The 11,478-nt window shown below is 31.9% G+C and overlaps 1 pseudogene across 1 annotated transcript; it reads left to right on the top strand.

Annotated features, from left to right (window-relative positions):
* Positions 1–958: 958 nt before the first annotated feature.
* LOC114295871 (putative membrane metalloprotease ARASP2, chloroplastic pseudogene) lies at positions 959–7,733 on the top strand (annotated as a pseudogene). Its single transcript, XR_003641022.2, has 2 exons — positions 959–1,186; positions 3,612–7,733. The product of XR_003641022.2 is annotated as a putative membrane metalloprotease ARASP2, chloroplastic pseudogene (transcript).
* Positions 7,734–11,478: the final 3,745 nt, after the last annotated feature.

Here is an 11,478-nt window from a genome sequence, read left to right as displayed (position 1 = left end):
CGGTCTTGGGCCTTAACCGAGCAACACCATCTCCGGGCAAGCCCAAGTTATCATGGCTCGCACACGCTCGGCCCTCAATTTGCCCGGCCCTTTCCATGGCCCATTTCCAGCTCATAAATCTCCCTTTCACTATTCAATAAATCATAAAGAATTTAAATTTGAAATGAATGGTTCGGATTTTCGAGATCAATCTCAAAATAGATCCACTATGTCTAAACACTATCTAAAGTTGAGATGATCAAATTGAGAGAATTTAAATTTTTTCTAAAGTTGCAATGGCCATATTTGATTTGATTTTCTAAAATTTGTTTCAGATACTTTTTTTTAAAGACTAAAACTTAGGCCTCGTTTGGGAATAGGCTAATTTAGTAACTTTTTGGCTATTTGGCTAAACTATGAGCTAAAAAAAACTAGTATGTTTGGGATGACTTTTTGGCTTTTTACGAAAAGATGTGCAAAAAGTAGAGAGAAAAAAGAATCTCTGACTTTTTGGTATGGGTTGTTGGCTTTTTGGCTAATTTAGTAACTTTTTGACTATTTAACTAAAAATGAGGGTTCCCAAACGAGGCCTTAGGCTAAGTTTGGGAAGATAAGAAAAAGTCAAAAAGTCAAAAAGTTACTCAAAAAGTTAAAAAGTTAACACTATTCACCAAAAGTCAAAAATTACGGCTGCACAATTCCCAATCTTAATTTTCCCTTACAAACTAATTTTTACAATTTTTTAATACACATTTTTCTATAAAAAATCAAAAAGTTAACCCAAACATCCATATTTTTTTCCTCAATTTTTTAGTCTAAAAAGACAAAAAGTACACTTATTTGGGACGTCCCAAAAACCCCTTAGTTTCATTAAAAAAAATTAAAATTTAAAAATATTTATCAATGTTATATAATTTTATAAAAGATAATTTTTACAAAATTTAAAAATAAAAACTAAAAAACAGACTCAAAACCAAACAGGACCTTAATTTTTAACTTCACTCACAAATTCTCCTCTTTTTTTGCTGGTACCTAGGGCAAACACGATCTCTCTCCACGATGTTTGTTTTGCACAGTACAGTCGTTCTCTTACGATTAGAAGTTCTCAACCTCTCACAATTGCAAGTCCACCCAAAAATTTGTCGACCATTAGGTTTATGCCATTTGTTGTTGCTATGCTACCCCATCGCTGCTTCATTCTGGCTCGGTAAGTTCGTCTCTTCTTTGCTCTGCTTCTCTCTCTCTCTCCCCCTTTTGCTTCTCTCTCTCAATTTCTTAACTGAATCTCTGGTTCCCTATCTGTTTTGTATTTCCTTCAATTTTCAGTTATTTATTTTCTTGTCAAGGGTTCCTAGAATCTTTTTTTTTTTTATCAATTAATCTAGAGATCTAAAATTAACTTTAGCAGTAGAAATAATTGAAATAACATTTCTTTCATATTGAAATTCACCTCTTTTGCACGTTTGGCTAAAGTTCTTAATCAATTGAATGCATGTAGGATTCAATTACATGGGTTCAAAAAAAATCTTCATATTTAGGAATCTGTTACTACACTCGGCAATTACCTAAATAGGCTATGATAGGAAGAAGTAATTGTCAAAAATTGCTGATCATGATAACAACGCCAATAACATTCTAATTATATGTTTTGTTGTCTACTGCTTTGCCTTCTGTTTTTGTTTAAAATCCTTATCTGATTATTTAGGATGTACATTGTGTGCTTCCTTAATTTTGAAATGCACTGGCACTAGTTTTAATGCTAGACCCTTTGGATTCAACGATGTGGTCAATTCCATGAAACAAATCTCATCCACAATAATAATATAAACTCACTAAAATGTCTATAACTTTGAATATGATAATCCCCTTGGAAAACTAGTGTAATTGACAATAACTACACAATCAAAACAAATACACATATATATATATATATATATATATATATATATATATATATATATTTAGACCATCCAGAAAGGGGCTATGTGCCTATTTGGCAGAACTTAAAAGCAGCTTATTTCAGCTTTTAGCTTAATTTAAGCTATTTTGATATGTTTGGTTTAGCTTATACCTTATAGCTTATAACTTTTTAGAAGTCAGAAATCAACTTATTCTTTGAGTGGGACATGAGATGCTTAATTTATAAATCAGAAATCAACTTATGTTCATAGTTATAAGGTATAAGCTGTTTAGGCATAAGTTATAAGCACTTTCTCACCGCTCTACCAAACAGGGCTTATATCCATGAACCATTTTGGTAGAGATTTTTCATAAAATGAAATAATTACTGCATTGAATTTAAAATGGGAGTTGCATCCCCCCCCCCCCCCCCCCCCCCCCCCCCTCTCCCAAAATAAATAAATAAATAAATAAATAAACTATTCCCTAGCCTATCAAAACCATGGGCATCGATCTGTTAGAAAGGAAGCAACCTTCAATTCTCTGGCACAACTGCTAAGATATTGTTTAATGCCATCTAATAAATCATTCTCTAGGTTATCCACCAATATGGAAGCATCAATTTGTCTATGAATTGGTCGGCTTTGAGTGATGGACACCTTGTAATTCAATTTGGTTCCCATTATTGATTTCTCAAGATCTTGATTGTTTGAGAAATTTCTTATCTGCATTTTTACTCCCTACTTACAATGATGGTGTGATAGTGTCTGTCCACCATCATTATGACTAGTGAGTGAAAAATAAGGTGGTGTCCATAGGTGGACTCCATCAATATTAGGTACATTATTCTTCTGATAATATGCATAAATTATATCAATGAACTATCAAACTGGAAAGGAGAAGCTACCAAGTGGCACTTGATTCAAAAGAATAATCTGTCTTTACTAGGCATTTCAATGGTAAGAGAGGGATGAATTATGCCAGTGCTGTTTGCACAATTTTGTTTCCTTGTCTAAACATTGAAATTATGACAAAATGGGTGAGGATTGTTCATATAAAGAAACCGAGTAGGAACTAACATGCTCAGATGTTTTAGCATTTCCATGTTGATATTAACCTGTCATTCTTGTTTCTCTTACCATATGACTATATTAGTGGTAAACTATTTTTTTGCTATGTATTATAATAATAATAAAAAAGCCAACGATTTCTTTCATATAAAATTCTTCATGAGCTTGTTCACAGTGCCAACATGTTTTGTTTATTATCCTAGAACTCGAAATATTAATTTTTGAATTCATTTACTAAAAAAAGTAAAATATTTGCTTAGCGATGTAGTCTCAAAATGGTTTTTATTAACAAAATTTTGTTTCATTGTCATCAATTTTATGGTATGGGTCTGTTATCTTAAACCACTTCTAGGTGGTTAGAATTGTTTTCTTTTTCTTTTTGCCTGCACAGTTGATTTTATATGTTCATTGATATTATTGTGTATTATTTTCCTTGAAGGCTTGGACTGTTGGATCACTGCACCTATGGGAACTCACAAAACTCTCTTTCTTGAAAGCCATGAGGTGGCATTTTCTAGATCCATGACCAATAAGTCCAAGGCCTGACCTAAGTTTAGACATGATTAATATCATCCTACTTAAACTCATAATGTAAGTTTAAATTTTAATTACTGACAATATTAATAATTAGAACTTGCTTTTTTTTTGCCTTCTTAAATGTAGGTTGTTGAAGATGGATATTATGATCTTGCGCAAGTGCTGATTGGATATGAGTAGCAGGCTTATTCACTTTGCATATTCACGTGGATATTGTTCAAATTGGGATTGATTCGAAAAACATCAATTTTCATGCATGAATCACATCTATACATATATTCATGCACAAATAATACGAGAACACCCAACAATGGCTCTGATACCAATGTAGGAAAGATAATATAGTGAAAATAAACGGATTCAGGCATGCCTTTTAAGCTCAAACCGAATCCAATGATCATGTGGGTGAATCACATGTCTCCATTGATGTCCTCAAACAATTTCCAACAATGGGATAGGACTACTAGAGAACTACTCTCACTATTCACAGTACAAAGGCTATTTTGTGTTTCTATGGAGAGAAAAGAAAGAGAGAACAAACTAGGAGAGACAAACTACACGTATAACTTACCCATACGGTTAAATCAATCTCACCATATAATGCGTATGTTATTATGAGAGACATATAACAACTCACAATTCTATCTCCTGAAAAAGATGAGATAGTGAGTCATTCACACTTATTTTCAAGATAAATTAATCCAATTCTACTTTGACTCGGTCTCTCATTATGGGTCTTGGGTCATGCCACATTGGGTGACCCAATTGGGTATGTATTCTAAATCTGACCCAATTTTTAACAAAAATTACACTAATCTAATAATCGTAACTTATTTAATTTATCACATTTGTATAAAAAAAATAAATATATGTATTTATAAAAATAGACCATTTATTTTTTTTATTTTCAAATGCAATAAATTGAATAAATTATTATTATCGGATTGACCAATTTTTTGTGTGTAAATAATATACATAGAAAATTTTACAGCATAACATTTTAAATCATTAAAATGGGAGTCGTGATGGGCCCTACGAATCAAAGCAATGCTCTCCAATTTAAATTATGGTCTAAAAGAAAGAATATATTACTAATTTTTAAAATGAAGGGATTCTATAATGAATAGAAACTTTTGATCTTGAAAAAATAAGATTTGATCATACTCTCCAAATTTAAATGGATCATTCATATATTAACAATATATTACTTATTTTTTACAAAATATATCACATTTTAATACTTAACAATTTGAAGATTTGACCATCACATTTTAACTGGTATCCTATATTTATTTTTTTAAAGAATAAAATAAGATAAGAAAAATTACATAATTCAATGATAAGATTCGAATTTAGATATCATGTTTATTTTTGAAAATGATAATGTCACTAAAACCGTTCACCAGTCATTTACTACCATCAACCATGGAATCGATCCCCCATCATTTAGTGATTGCTAATAATCAATTTTGTAATCGCTTCGGATAATTCTACTCACACGTTCTATTTTAGTATATATTATTTGTGCGTTTTAAGATATTAAGTTTTAATAGATTCTAATTGTTTAGATATTAACTTTTGAATAAAAACTGAAATTGTTTAAACATAAATTTTGTCAGATAGCTAATATTTGAATAATTAATTTTTTATTTGAAAATTAATATCTGAACATTTATTCTTTGTCTAAAAATTAATATTTTAATAAGAAAAATAATGTCAACTTAGATAAAATATGGTGTGTATATAAAATGGGTGATGCTATGGTACACATTCCTCAAAATGCGTGTACAATATGTATCATTATTACTCATTTTTTTGGTATATATTATGAATATTTATTGTAAATATTACGTATTTTTTTTATATGACAGTATGTGGTTTAGAAATAAAATTACGCATCTTAAGATAATGTCACACATTTAGATAAAAAAATATGTAACACTATCATAAAATGTATAACATTATCACAAAATACATAATTTCATTTCTAAACTATAAATTGAAACAACTCTATCAAAAAAATTAGATAATATTTATAATAAAAATATATAATATATATTACAAAAATACGTAACAAGTTCATATAGTGTACACCATTTCCCTTAGAGTTACACAAATGTCATGCTAAAGAGGGTTTGTGTGATAGTACAATTGGGCCTACCATTGTTCAAAAGTCCAAACCCAAAAAAGATCATCCAAACACCACACTACCCATAAAACACTACAAACGACTTGTGGAAAACAATTTGGATGCGACTTCACACTCTCTTCCCCTCCACAGACACAAATATGAATTATCCAATCCCTCTCTTCCTCTCCTCTCTCTCCTCCATCTATCCTTTCTCCTCAGCCCAAACCCTCCCCTCTTAACACCCCTCTCAACAAACAAAACCAAAAAGGAATCACCATGATTATAAACCTCTCATCCTCTCACCCATCTTCTTTCTCTATCACCAAATTGATCAATTCAAGGTCACCCATCTCAGATTTCCCTCTTAAATCCAATACCCACTTCTCCAAATCACGTCTTTCTTCAATATGTGAATCTCTTTCTCCCAATTTCCATTGTAAGAATCAATTTTTGTATGGAAAGAGTGGATATTTAGTTGGGAGAAGACCAAATTTTAGGACTTGGGCGTTTTCTGGATTTGAGAGTGCTCAGCCAGTTTTAGAGGCAGCTGCCGTGTTGACAGCTATCATTGTTGTTCATGAAAGTGGTCATTTTTTGGCTGCTTATCTTCAAGGCATACATGTAAGTAAATTTGCTATTGGGTTTGGTCCAATTTTAGCTAAATTCAATTCCAAGAATGTAGAGTACTCTGTTAGAGCATTTCCTCTTGGTGGTTTTGTGGGATTTCCTGATAATGATCCTGAGAGTGATATTCCTGTAGATGATGTAAATTTGCTTAAGAATAGACCAATCTTTGATAGGGTTCTTGTTGTTTCAGCTGGTGTGATTGCCAATATAGTATTTGCTTATGTGATAATCTTTGTGCAAGTATTGTCTGTTGGATTGCCTGTGCAAGAGGCTTTTCCTGGGGTGCTTGTGCCTGAGGTTCGAGCCTTTTCGGCTGCTTCCCGAGATGGGTTGCTCCCGGGTGATGTTATTCGTTCCATTAATGGGATTCGATTACCTGAAATAGGGCCTAATTCGGTTTCTCAGGTTGTTGATGCCATTAAGAAAAATCCCAAAAGAAATGTGTTGCTCAAAATTGGGAGAGGAGAGCAGGATTTTGAAATTGGAGTAATCCCAGATGAGAGTTCAGATGGTACAGGTCGAATTGGAGTTCAATTATCTCCAAATGTTAAGGTTTCGAAGGTTAGACCAAAAAATTTCATAGATGCTTTGAATTACACTGGACGCGAATTCTGGGGTCTGACATCCAATGTTTTGGACAGCTTAAAACAGACTTTTCTTAATTTTTCGCAATCAGCCAGCAAAGTTTCAGGTCCTGTTGCTATTATTGCTGTTGGTGCTGAAGTTGCAAAGTCAAATATTGATGGGCTTTACCAATTTGCAGCGATTCTCAATCTTAACCTTGCGATAATAAACCTTCTTCCTTTGCCTGCTTTGGATGGGGGTACTTTGGCCTTGATTCTCATAGAGGCAGCCAGAGGTGGGAGAAAGCTCCCTTTAGAGTTAGAGCAGCGTATAATGTCATCGGGGATCATGCTTGTTATAATTCTTGGGATATATCTTATTATCCGTGACACACTTAACCTTAATTTTATCAAAGATTTGTTGTGATTACTTGTGTAGCCTGAAGGTTGAACACAATTCGAGTAGGAAGAACTTTCCAAAGGGATTGGCATGAAATGAGGCGTGGATGCTGTGGTTGCTTGGCATGGTTTGTTTCTTCTACAAAGACATTATGTGGCTGGTTATCTTTAGCTCCTCGTTCTTAATCTGTTTCAGCCAAAATGGAATTCCTCATTTTCATATAAGCCTCATTGTTTATGCTATTGGTAAGGTTATCACCTGTGAGAAATTATATGGATATGTTTAAAATAGCATTCCTTTATGGTCCTCAGTTCTTATAGCTGTTGAATTCAACAAGTTGGAAGTATTCTGATGATAGCTTTCCTCCGGTGTTAGATAATCGAAAATTTAAGAAGACAAAGGGAGAGAACTTTGGCTATTTGTCAGTATAATCTTTCCTATTACTCTCTCTCTCTCTCTCTGGTTATAATTTTTGAATACTTTGACATGAAATTATCATTTATACTATTCTTGTAAATTTGGTGAAATTAGCTACTTAAAGGTCTTGATTTTTCTGGTTGATGCATTTCTTATTTTTGGACACTTATGTGCTAATATGTTGCTCCTTGTAGCAGATCAAAAACTGTATATGTTGCTCCTCGTTAACAATTCCTGAATTATTTTATTTCTTTTTTTTCTTTCAATAGTGTCTGCATTTTCAAGTGATGTATATGTAGTGCAAGTAATGGATATCATTTTTTCTCGAACATGTGTATTTATCATTCATCAAGGCTTTTGGATACAATTTTTATTTTATTTTATTTTTATTTTTTTGCAAGCAGGAGAATCAATTCAAGAGTTTGAGCTTAGGATCATGAATTGAAATAAGTAAAAATAAAACAAAACCTTTACTATATATGGAATGCTAAGCATGTGATAAGAGCTTTGTTTATTAAACTTAAGGTCCAAGGTTCAAGTCCTACTCTTGTTAACGCTCCAATTTTTTTATTTTTTATTTTTTCAAATAGAAAAATGAGACCATGTGGTATAAGGAGAAGCCATCAAAGTTTGGACACCAAATGAGTTGTTCACTTTTAATAATAGTATAAATAAATAAATAAATAGTACTATTTAACTTTTGTGGTTATTGCTTAGAATCATGTGTTTTGAAGCTCTTCTAGGAATTTCTTTTTTTTTTCTTTTATTTTTTGTTAGTGAGTGTTTCATTACCAAAAATGGAAGGTACACAATTGAGCTCCATACAAAGCCCTTACGGAAACACACAAGGCGAAAGCCTCTAGCTCCAAGAGGCAACAAAACAAAGCCATTTGAGATGTCAATTCTATTTTAAGGCTTATGTGGAAATTTGGCATCTTCAAAGCTAACATTTCTAAAAATAAGTACATCGCCATATGTGCCAAATTTATTATTTTTATTATATTATATTGAAAAAGGTAATCCCCTTGTCAGATTATTTTTCAAGCTTTTGGACAAAAAAACCCACTTATTAATAGTGCCATGTCAAAATTGACATCTCGGCTGGAGTTGCTCTGAAGGCCTAGACTACATAAAAATAGAACCATGACTACTTGGGGAGCTTAGGTAAAAGAAATAAATTCTCTTTCATAATTCAAGAGGTTAGTGAGCTAACTAATAGTGCTACCTCCTTGCTCATGCTTAGGGAAATTATGATCGTTGCTAGGCTAGGAAGCTTATTACTAGGCTTTCTTGCTTCAGCCATCATATTTCAAGAAAATTTTGCTCAAGACAACTTCAATGTATGGATTTTCTATTTTAGTTTCTTCTTGCTTTCATCTCTTGAATCGGAGACACTTGCAACGGTATCTTCACATACAATACAAGCATTGGCAAAACTAGAGTCAAGTACACCAAATTTGTCAGTGATTGTGGTAGGAGTACAATTTTTTGGGCTCGTTATCTGTGTCTTCTTGAACAATCCTTTTTGGATGGGACTCCACCAAATCTTTTTTTTTTCGGTGGTTGTTCAACATCTCCTTTTTCATCTACTCTTGCTTGATAAAATTTGTATGTTGTGAAGATGAAGGCCAAGCTCCTTGACAGCGACCATAGATCTTGTAATTTACAACTTGTTGGCCTACATGAGGTTTCCACCATAATTTCGAAGGGTTCCCCATAGCATAAGTCAAGCTTAAAGATTTGGGAATGTCATAAAAGGCTTGGATTTCTACACAAATCCGAGCATAGTTATTAAGAATAAATGAATATAACAACTTGGAATCAAGTCTTCTCATGATAGCCCTTTTTCTGTTTTCAAGTCCTCCCATGACGGCCCTTTTTTTTGTTTTGCATTATAGGGAACTTCATCTGTTACTTAAATTGTCAATATAAATATTTTCTATATTATTTTTATTGTTTCCGAATTCTTGGCTATTTTGATAATGAATTTGTCGTCTTTATGGTTCTTGTGACTTTAGTGACATTACATAATCTACCCAGAAAAGGGCTGTTAACCACTTGAAAGGTCTAAAGTTTTGATGCTTTTTTTGATTAAGAAAAGTTAGGTAAACAAAATAATCCGTATTTTTTCTGCGGCTAAATTCTGTGCATGTAGAACTGATGCCTTGGATTTCTTTTCGCCCCAAATATGTTGATTGTATTTTTGTTTCAAGGATGTTTCTTGTATTTTCAAATCACCATCAAACTGGGTATTTATCATGGGTCATGAAATCCATATATACAAATTCCTCCTCTGCTCTGGAGTTTGGGTAGTTAAGTAATTTTATTTGGGAATTGTAGGGTAATTAGGTTAATTTGCATTTTCTGTTTTAAAAAAAAATAAATAAATAATTCTGACAAGCTTGTTTTGTGCAAGGGGGGAAGTGTGCTGTACCCCTCTTCGTGAGCCTTAATGGCCTTGTTTGGTAGAGTTGGTAGAGCTGTGGGAAAATATTTATAGCTTATGCCTAAATAGCTTATAGCTTATAACTATGAACATAAGCTGATTTCTGACTTATAAATTAAGCATCTTCTACCCCACTCAAAGAATAAGCTGATTTCTGACTTCCAAAAAGCTATAAGCTATAAGCTAAACCAAACACATCAAAATAACTTAAATTAAGCTGAAAGCTAAAATAAGCTCTGTCAAACCGGCACAATGAGTACAAATTTATTTACACACATGTGCACAATACACATCACTTTATTGGTTTATTTTGTACTTTTAGTAGGATCACCTTATTAATTCAATCAATGAGGTGGTGTGTATTGTTCACCTTATTTTTCTAAAAGTATTGTTCACCTTATGTGAACAAATTTACTCTCCACCTTAGTTGTTCACATTACACAAAATACTTTCATTTCCCATGAGTAATATTTGAAAGAGAAGAGTTTGTAATTTCTCAAACTTTGACAAACATTTATAAAAGAAACTCATGCACACATATAATAAATAAATTTACTCTAAAAGGACAATAAATAATAGTTTTACACAGTGAAAAGTTTGAAAATACCATCATTTTCATAATTTTTTTTTGTACAAAAAAAATATATTTTTTAGTATTTTCTAAAAATTAGAATTTAAAAAAATATATATATGATTAAAATAGATTTCAAAAATAATTTATTTTTTTAATGTTTGTAGAAAGTGAACATAATACAAAAGTGATCCTAAACCCAGTGCTTTTAATAATACTACACTTTCATTTTCATATTATATTATATTGATCATCTTATTTGATAATGATTGTTGATATAATGAATCTCACCACTAATACAATAACACATCAAATAATAAAAATAGCAGCTGTGCTACATCCCTTCAATATAGCATCACCATTTTGACCCCTAATGGGTGGAAGAGAGAAAGAGAGAGATAAAGAAAGGAGAGATAAGGAGTGTGCCCATTCATTAATGCTTTTAGTTGCACCATGCAAATAATTCCCAAGCCTAGAGAGGTATCCAAAGATCACATAATAATGAGGGTATAATAAGGGTAAACTATGTTGATATTTTTTAGATTTAGAAAAAATACAATAATTTTTTTATAATTTTTACATAATTATATTAATTTTTATGTTAGTAAGATTAAATTGATTGAAACTAATGGAGATAGTGTGAATGTAAAATAAAAAAATAATTAAAGTATATATTTCAATGCAAAATGTATGACAATATCAGTTTTTTTCTCTATTCATATGACTAAATGAAATGCTAAATAAAAGTATATTAAATGTCATGTCAATTAAAATTTTGAGAGAGCCTAATGTAATTAGGTTAAACTTATTCATTTATTTTTTTGTAATAGATCAACAT

This window comes from Camellia sinensis, chromosome 7 (assembly GCF_055761805.1).
Source record: "Camellia sinensis isolate YWXY chromosome 7, ASM5576180v1, whole genome shotgun sequence".
NCBI lineage: Eukaryota > Viridiplantae > Streptophyta > Magnoliopsida > Ericales > Theaceae > Camellia > Camellia sinensis.
The sequence above is the reverse complement of the archived record's forward strand: the minus strand, read 5'-3'. Positions and strand labels throughout refer to the sequence as shown.